Genomic DNA, 9,866 nt, shown 5'->3' with positions numbered 1-9,866 from the left:
CACACACACACACACACACACACAGATGTACATATTCTCCAATCCTCTTTCCCAAGACACAGGCGTGCACAGGCATACACACACACACATACACACACACAGATGTACATATTATCCAATCCTCTTTCCCCCAAGACACAGGCGTGCACAGATACACGCGTACACACACACACACACAAGGATGCACATATGTGCACAAACAGTCGTTTCTACAAGTGTAGAGTGATGAATCTGCCATCATAAACCAACACTCACAGCCTGGCTTGCAGGTTCAGTTCTGGAGCAGCGTACCCACATGCTCACATCAACACCTTTTCCTGCAACACCCAGCCTCGACTGAACACGGCTCACTGGAATTTTTCAAATAAGGCAGCAACCGATCCACTTACTTTGAAATTGGTTGTTTTTGTGATTCTTTTAAAAAGCTAGGCTGAAGTTTCTATTACCTAGGAGTAGATGATTTGATAAATAAGCTGTCTCTTGGGGTTCTTAATTTTGAGAACAAATAAACTTAAGCAATGCTTATTTATATGAAATCACTAATTATGGGTAAGTTTTATCTTTGCATTCATGTCTAATATCTCTTTAGATTGCACACATTACCAGATGGCATTTCTTTGTCTTTGTTTTTGTTTTTGTTTTGGAGACGAAGTTTTGCTCTCGTCACCCAGGCTGGAGTGCAATGGCACAACCTCAGCTCACTACAGCATCTGCCTCCTGGGTTCAAGCAATTCTCCTGCCTCAGCCTCCTGAGTAGCTGAGATCATAGGCGCACGCCACCACGCCCAGCTAATTTTTATATTTTTAGTAGAGATGACGTTTCACCATGTTGGCTGGGCTAGTCTCGAGCTCCTGACCTCAGGTGATCCACCCACCTCGGCCTCCCAAAGTGGGCATTTCCTTTTTTAAAAAAACTTCTTTCTCTCTCTCTCTCTTCCTCCCCTCCCTCCCTCTATCTTGTCTGTCTGTCTCGCTCTCTTTCTTATTTGTATTTATAGAGACGAGGTCTCATTTTATTTATTTATTTATATTCGTAGAGAGGAGGTCTCACTATATTGCCCAGGCTGGTCTTGAACTCCTGGACTCAAGCAATCCTCCCACCTCAGCCTCTCAAAGTGCTGGGATCACAGGCATGAGCCACCATGCCCAGCCTGGCATTTCTTTAAAACTACGTTAGAGTTTAGATGCAACATTCAATCACGCTGCTGGTGTAATCATATTGCAATAGTCCCAAATTCTTAATAAAAATGTTTTGAGGGCTGGGCGCGGTGGCTCACGCCTGTAATCCCAGCATTTTGGGAGGCCGAGGCGGGTGGATCACAAGGTCAAGAGATCGAGACCATCCTGGTCAACATGGCGAAACCCCGTCTCTACTAAAAATACAAAAAATTAGCTGGGCATGGTGGCGCGTGCCTGTAATCCCAGCTACTCAGGAGGCTGAGGCAGGAGAATTGCCCGAACCCAGGAGGCGGAGGTTGCGGTGAGCCGAGATCACGCCATTGTACTCCAGCCTGGGTAACAAGAGCGAAACTCCGTCTCAAAAAAAAAACAAAAACAAAACAAAAAAAAATATTTTGAATAAGTGTTTTCAATCTTTTGGTTTTATTTACACTTCTTTGATTTGTGGTAGCGAGCTGTTTCGTTCATTTGTCTTCTTTTGTGCCCATTTTTTTCTCTGCATGGCATTCCCTCTTGTAATACCTTAAGAATATATTCTTGACTGGGCGCGGTGGCTCACGCCCATAATCCCAGCACTCCGAAAGGCCGAGGCAGGCGGTTCACCTGAGGTCAGGGGTTTGAGACCAGTCTAGCTAATGTGGTGAAACTCCATTTCTACTAAAAATGCAAAAAAAAAAATCAGCCAGTGGCAGGTGCCTGTAATCTCAGCTACATGGGAGGTGGAGGCAGGAGAATTGCTTGACCCCAGGAGGCGGAGGCTGTAGTGAGCCGAGATCGTGCCATTGCACTCCACCTGGGTGACAAGAGGGAAACTGTCTCAAAAAAAAAAAAAAGAAAGAAAAAAATTAAGCTATGTGCCAAGTTCACTTGATTCCTTAACAAAGCCAAATGTTCTGACCGCATCTCTGGGCTCACCAACATACAACTGAAAAGCAGTTGTGGATTTTTGCAATGTGCTCTCTGGCAGCTTTGGGATAAAATGCCTGCTGCCTCCCCCTCCCTGGGTTCTGAGATCCTTCCTCTTCTGCCCCTGTGCCATCCTCATCCTCATCTTCCCAGAAATCACGTTCCTGGTAGTCAGGAACAAGTGCTTCCCCCGGCATCTCACTGCCTCTTATGAAATCCCATCTTGCCAGAATCTTCCAATCTTATTTAATGACGAGTCTTGACTTCATCCAATGTGTCCCCTTACTAGGAGAATCTGGACGAATCTAAACTTTCAGCAATGGCAGGTTAGAAGATATGACTTGCTCTAACAGGAGGTGGTTCTTTGAGCAGCAGCAGCCCTCTCTCCTCTTAACTGTGCAAGCGAAGGCAGCAGCAAAGCCAAGACTGAAGCCTCTGTGAGTTCACCTCCCCAGCCCCAGCTCCCAGCACTTGTATTCCGTCCACAAATATTTACCGAGCACCTGCTATGAGCTGGGCCACATTCTCAGCACTAGAGACAGAGGAGTGAACAGGTAAGGTCTCCACTTTCAGGGACTGGAGTACTGTTGGAGTGGGGTGGGGTCACCATAAGCAAATAAACAACACATCAAGATAGCTTATTGGGTGGCTCATGGCTGTAAGCCCAGCACTCTGGGAGGCAGAGGCGGGCGGATCACTTGAGGTCAGGAGTTCGAGACCAGCCTGGCCAACATGGTGAAACCCTGTCTCTATTAAAATTACAAAAATTAGCTGGGCGTGGTGGTGGGCACCTGGAGGCTGAGGCACAAGAATCGCTTGAACCCAGGAGGTAGAGGTTGCAGTGAGCTGAGATTGCACCACTGCACTCCAGCCTGGGTGACAGAGACTCTGTCTGAAAAAAAAGAAAAAAGATAGCTTCTTGAACACATCAAGATAGCTTCCCTCATGCCTTCAGATCTCTGTTCAAAGGGCACCCATTTAAGTGAGTATTCCTTCCCTCTTCCACGGCACAGATACCTGAGTGCTTATCCCATCCTACCTACTCACTACTTGATTGTCCTACTAGATAACTGTGTCGGGCCTCCCTCCTTCCCTCTCTTCCTTCCTTCCTCTTTTCCTTGCTTCCTTTCTCTCTCCCTTCGTTCCTCCCTTCCTCCCTCTCTTCCTCCCCCCCTCTCCCCCTCCCTTCTTCCCTTCCCTTCCTCCCCTCCCTCCCCTCTTCCCTTCCTTCCTCCCTCTTTCCCTTCCTCTCTCCCTCCTTCCCTCCCTTCCTTCCCTCCCTCTTTCCCTTCCTCCCTCCCTCCCTTCCTCTGTTCCTTTCCTTTCTCCTTCCCTTCCCTCCCTCCCTTCCTTCCTTCCTACAGAGTCTCACTCTGTCACCCAGGCTGGAGTGCAGTGGCACTCTCTTGGCTCACTGCAACCTCCACCTCCCAGGTTCAAGTGATCCTCATGTCTCAGCTTCCCGAGTAGCTGGGATTATAGGCGCAAGCCACCACACCCAACTAATTTTTTGTATTTTTAGTAGACACAGAGTTTCGCCACGTTAGCCAGGCTGGTCTCAAATCCCTGACTTCAGGTGATCCGTTCTCCTCAGTCTGAGCTCAGTTCAACAATGTCCCAAACTGGCCAGGCGCGGTGGCTCACATCTGTCATCCCAGCACTTTGGGAGGCTGAGGCAGGCAGATCACCTGAGGTCAGGAGTTCGAGACCAACATGGAGAAACTGTATCTCAACTAAAAATACAAAGTTAGCTGGGCGTGGTGGCACACGCCTGTAATCCCAGCTACTGAGGAGGCTGAGGCAGGAGAATTGAACCCGGGAGGTGGAGGCTGCAGTGAGCCAAGATTGCGCCACTGCACTCCAGCCTGGGCAACAGAGTGAGATTCCGAATCAAATAAAAGTCCCAAACTTAGCTGTTGGCTGGTGCTTCTCTCAGTCACGATGAAGTGGGTTTCGGCAACTGGGAACAAGGCATTAGATTTTTCCCCCTATCGACCACATTTTGAGTTGCCTCTTGTGTCCCATCGCCTGGCCCATCTCCTGACCTGGTGTTGAAGCCTTCCTTTGGAATACTGATGTTCGGCTTTCAGCCACACCACCCTGAACACGCCTGACCTCATCTGGAATATTGATGCAACCCCTAACCTTTGAAGTCCCAAAGCTCCTTTACACAAAGAAAGCCACTCCCTAACCCAGAGTCGTGCGTCCTCAACTTCAGCAGTCACTGGTTGTGATTCACATAATCACAGATGTGGCCAGTGAATTATTTTCCCCTTCACTCCTTCCATGGAGCCTGGTAAATTGATTATTGGATCAAACGTTTGGCCCTGGAAAATTTAGACAACTGTGACTTAATCTGGACTTTGACCTGCCTGCCACTCTGTACCCACAGAAATGTCCCCCTCACTGAATTTCCCTCCAGACATACATAGTGTGATAACCTGCTTTTTGTTAGCTTAAACTGACTCTTTCTCAGCTGAGGGCTGTTCGGGCCTCATGTTAGCTTCTTGAACCAGACAGACTCCATCTTAGCTTCTTCATTTTAGCTATTCCCCTCATTAAGTATGCAACTGTGGTATGTAGCTGGCAGGATGACCCCGGGCACATCCCGGAGCGCATTTGCTGATACGGGGCCAAGTTACGTGGCACCAGCAGAGCTTGGGAATGCAGTACCGAGAGCCCCCCTATTTTTTAAAACTTTGTATGTCGTTTTTTTTTTTTTTTTTTTTTTTGAGACAGAGTTTCACTCATGTTACCCAGGCTGGAGTGCAATGGTGCGATCTCGGCTCACCGCAACCTCCGCCTCCTGGGTTCAGGCAATTCTCCTGCCTCAGCCTCCTGAGTAGCTGGGATTACAGGCACGCACCACCATGCCCAGCTAATTTTTTGTATTTTTAGTAGAGATGGGGTTTCACCATGTTGACCAGGATGGTCTCGATCTCTTGACCTCGTGATCCACCCGCCTCAGCCTCCCAAAGTGCTGGGATTACAGGCTTGATCGTATGTCTTTTTATGACAGCTCTAGCCCTTGCACTTGGTACCGTTTATTTCTCATGTACTAGTTTATCTTTTAACTTTTTGCTTACTCTGCTTCTGTGAAAAAACTTCCTTCAGTAGGTTCCCCACTCCCTTTTCAAACTGGAGTATAAGAAACCCCCAGGCTCTTTCTTCGGGGCCGAGAGAATTTTGGGCATTAGCCATCTCTGGGTCGCCAGTAAAATAAAGGACTCATAATTCAATCTGAGGGTGTAGCACGTTCCTTAACTTGCTCGGGAATAACAATAGCACCAACTGAAGCCCACACTGCCCCATCGATTCCCAGAGTCTGGCCCTGTGGTAGGTATTTGGCAGATGCCTGTTGACTGACAGCATAAGGACATTTATACATTCACATTTCTTGTCGCCCAGGCTGGAGTGCAGTGGCGTGATCTCAGCTCACTGCAACCTCTGCCTCCTGGGTTCAAGCAATTCTCCTGCCTCAGCCTCTCAGGTGGCTGGGATTACAGGTACCCGCCACCACACCCAGCTAATTTTTTGTATTTTTAGTAGAGACGGGGTTTCATCATGTTGACCAGGCTAGTCTCGAACTCCTGACCTCAGGTGATCTGCCTGCCTCAGCCTCCCAAAGTGCTGAGATTACAGTCGTGAGCCACCGCGCCCGGCCAGAATACTTCTTTAAAATTATCTTCTGTATTTATAATGCTCCTGCCACTGCCCACCAGACCTCGCCCCAGAGTTGTTAAACACTTTCTCCTGTAATGAAAGAGATGGTGTAGCTAAAGACAGAACAGCATCTGTGAAGGGGAACTGCTCTGCCCTGCCGTTCGATTTCTCATGAACAGTGCCACGGTCACTCACTGTGGCAGATCCTGTCAGCCCCTGCGGGCCAAGCCTGACGACGAGATGAGACTTGACTGTGTGCTGTCAGCACTGGGGATGTGTGATTCTTCCGCAAAATGTAAGAAAACCTATCAAAGCTGAGGAGATCAGACAAGTGTCCCTAGTTCCCCTGTAGAAATCAGGAGAAACCCTGCATGTGAAGACATGAAACCGCGTCCCCCGACTTCAAACTGGGAGGCAGTCTGCACGGTACCCCATTACCCAGAGTTTGCTTTGGGCTCTTGGCAGGGGTGTCCCCTCTGGGTCACTTCCCAAAGTTGAGGGCAGCATTTGGAAGGTTTCTGCAGCTGAACTGGGCAATGAAGAAGAGGGGTCAATGAGAAGGACTCAATTGTCCTTTCAATAGCAAGGAGTCACATTAAGTCACTGGGCAAACTGAATATTGATGTTTTGCTCACAGCCACGCCATCAAAAAGGGACTGGATATAAGATCCCTACGACATAATACAGGTATGACATTATCTCCCCATCAGATCTAGCCTCTCTCCCCTTTCAAGAGGGAAAGGAACTGAGACCTTGTGGGTATCTTTCACAGATCTTTGCATTTAACCTCCAAGACGATCCACGTGGTGGATCGGACACGTAGCAAATTTTTTTGAGACGGAGCTTCACTCATGTTACCCAGGCTGGAGTGCAATGGCGCTCACCGCAACCTCCGCCTCCTGGGTTCAGGCAATTCTCCTGCCTCAGCCTCCTGAGTAACTGGGATTACAGGCATGTGCCACCATGCCCAGCTAATTTTTTGTATTTTTAGTAGAGACGGGGTTTCACCATGTTGACCAGGATGGTCTCGATCTCTTGACCTCGTGATCCACCCGCCTCGGCCTCCCAAAGTGCTGGGATTACAGGCTTGAGCCACCGCGCCCGGCCCATGAGGTGTTTTAATAACGAGTGCTATTTGTTGAATTTATGGGAGAACGTGCAAAATGCACTGTCACGTGCATGCTCTCTTGTTCTTTACAAAAGTCTCACAAACAGCACCATCCTCATTTTTTAGCTGACGATGGTGAGGCTGAGAGGTTACGTCAACTAAGTGCTCATGCAATCAGCAAGTGCCATCACAGGGATTAGACACTGCAGTCTATTCAGACTCTCAAACCCATGCTCCCAACCACTGCATCTTGTAGCCTTCACATGTACCAATACCTTTATTTTTTGGAGACAGAGTCTCGCTCTGCTGCCAGGCTGGAATGCCTTGGCACGATCTTGGCTCACTGTAATCTCCCCCTCCCAGGTTCAAGTGATTCTCCTGCCTCAGCCTCCTAAGCAGCTGGGATTACAGGTATGCACCACCACACCCAGCTCATTTTTGTATTTTTAGTAGAGACGGGGTTTCACCATATTGGTCAGGATGACCTCGATCTCCTGGCCTTGTGATCCACCCGCCTGAGCCTCCTAAAGTCCTGGGATTATAGGCATGAGCCACTGCACCCCACCCACCCATCACTCTTCACCAGCTCCCCGTCATATTTCTCTCTACTCCTAAAGAAAAGTCTGGAATAGACCGAGCTGCCTTAGATGGTGGCTTCTGCAGTAGACTATCGAGGCGGGACTGCCAAGGACACCTGCAGGTTCGTCTTTTAGCTCTATCAGCGCCCTTCCAAAGCCCACCTCTCCTTCATTGCCCAGGTAAAATCCCCTTCCCTTCAGAGTTCTTCCAAGTTGCCAAGACAAAGTAATCTCCTCTAAACTAGCATAGAATCTGATAACATTTTGGCGTTTAATACCTTCTCCCTACCTGCATCTACAAGTTCCTGGAGGGCAACACCCCATCCTGCTGTAAGTTTATGGCCCAGCCGCTAGGACGGCCTCTGCTACCTGAATGAATAGATGAATGGCATTCATAGTTTTCAGAGTTCATGGGAGTCAATCAACACACTCCTCCTCATGCACAGACATGGCTTAGAACTCCTCAGTGTTCACATTCACGGCTCTGATTACAACCTCAACCGAGATTACTCAACCTGGGGTGTCGTTTTTCTCTTGACGGAAGCAGAACGTTCTCCGTCCAAGAGGAAATGAGTTCACAGTTCTGTGGACTGAAATCACAGCTCTGTAATAAACTTTTCTGGAACTCAGCTAGGGTTGGAGTCATGAACACTCCCCCTTGTAGGGAGGGGCGCTTAGTACCAAATGACAAAAACCTGCTTTAGAAGTGCTGTCCTTGAGCAGAGCTCCGCAATGGGGTGGTGAAGCACTTGCTATCTGCTCGGAAACTGAAAGGAAATCTGAGCTGATTCACTCAGGGCTGTCATCTGAGCAGGCCCTGATTTTGCAAGAGTGAGAAAAGAAGCCCCTCTGCATCTGACCTCACCATCCACCCCATGTAGCTCAGACAGCCCAGCTGTGAGCTCAGGAGGACGAGGTCTGCAGGAATGTGCAGAATGTAGCCGTTTCCACTAGCGTCTCTTGGCCTCAATCCCAAGCCCGGTTTGGGACCTTGAAGTGTGCCTTGGTAGATTTTTAGAAAACAGTTGTTTTTGTCCAGGAGGATCTCTTCTGTTCTTCCCTTGCCATTTTTCTCCCTTTGTTCTAAATGTAGGAGAAATTCAGGCAGCAAACTTCATCTCCAGGGCTTAGCTCTGACACTCTTTTAGATGACTACCTTCCTAGGTACTCATCAGACACATCAAATTCAGTGTCTTTACTGTTACCTCAAGCTTGCTGTATCTGGAGACGGGCGTATAAACATCTTTTCCTCACCAAGCTGGCTCCTCGTCTCTCATCCCTCCTACCTGATTTTTATGCTTCTATTACCTGCTTTCTGTCATTCCTATGGATCTATCCTGTCTCCTTCCTCTTCTTCCTGCCAATGTTAACTATGTACCCACTGTATGCTTTTTATTTTATTTTTCTTTTTTTTTTGAGATGGAGTCTTGCTCTGTCACCCAGGCTAGAGTGCAGTGGTACGATCGCGGCTCACTGCAACCTCAGCCTCCCGGGTTCAAGTGATTCTCCTGCCTCAGCCTCCCAAGTAGCTGGGATGACAGATGCCCACCACCATGCCCGGCTAATTTATATATATATTTTTTGAGACGGAGTTTCAGTCATGTTACCCAGGCTGGAGTGCAATGGCGCGATCTCGGCTCACTGCAACCTCCGCCTCCTGGGTTCAATTCTCCTGCCTCAGCCTCCTGAGTAGCTGGGATTACAGGCACGCACCACCATGCCCTGCTAATTTTTTGTATTTTTTTTAGTAGAGACGGGGTTTCACCATGTTGACCAGGATGGTCTCGATCTCTTGACCTCGTGATCCACCCGCCTCAGCCTCCCAAAGTGCTGGGATTACAGGCTTGAGCCACCGCACCCAGCCAACATTTTTACATTTTTAGTAGAGAAAGAGTTTCACCATGTTGGCCAGGCTGGTCTCAAACTCCTGACCTCGTGAGCCACACACCTTGGCCTCTCTAAGTGCTGGGATTACAGGCGTGAGCCACTGCGCCCGGCCCTACATGCTCTTTTAAGTGCTCTCCTCTTTAAGGGTCAAGATAGGTACACAAATAGTTAAAATACAGTGAGGAGAATCGCCAAAGCAATCTTGGTAAAGACAAAGTAGACTCCTACTTTCATTTCCGAACTTACTACAAAGTGCTACTGGTACGATAGACATATAGATCAATTTCATCCAGAATTAAACCTATACGTTTGCGGGTGATCGATTTTTGACAGAGGTGCCAAGATTCTTCCGTGAGGAAAGAATCATCTTTACAACAAACGGTGCCTTGACAACCCGATACCCACAGGCAAAAGAACCGAGCTGGGTCTCTACTTCAGAGCCCACACAGAAATAAACCCTAAATGGATCAAAGACCCAAATATCAGAGCTAAAACTGTAAGAGTAAATCCCTGTAGGCTGGGATTAAGCAATAGCTTCCTAGAGG

At 48.4% G+C, this 9,866-nt stretch overlaps 1 protein-coding gene across 1 annotated transcript in view; it reads right to left on the bottom strand.

Annotated features, from left to right (window-relative positions):
* PDPN (podoplanin) overlaps positions 1-9,866 on the bottom strand; it is a 32,849-nt gene that overhangs the window by 14,261 nt on the left and 8,722 nt on the right.

This window comes from Sapajus apella, unplaced genomic scaffold (genome assembly GCF_009761245.1).
Source record: "Sapajus apella isolate SASKATOON/1434 unplaced genomic scaffold, GSC_monkey_1.0 scaffold43, whole genome shotgun sequence".
Lineage (NCBI taxonomy): Eukaryota > Metazoa > Chordata > Mammalia > Primates > Cebidae > Sapajus > Sapajus apella.
This window is presented reverse-complemented; position numbering and strand designations above follow the sequence as displayed.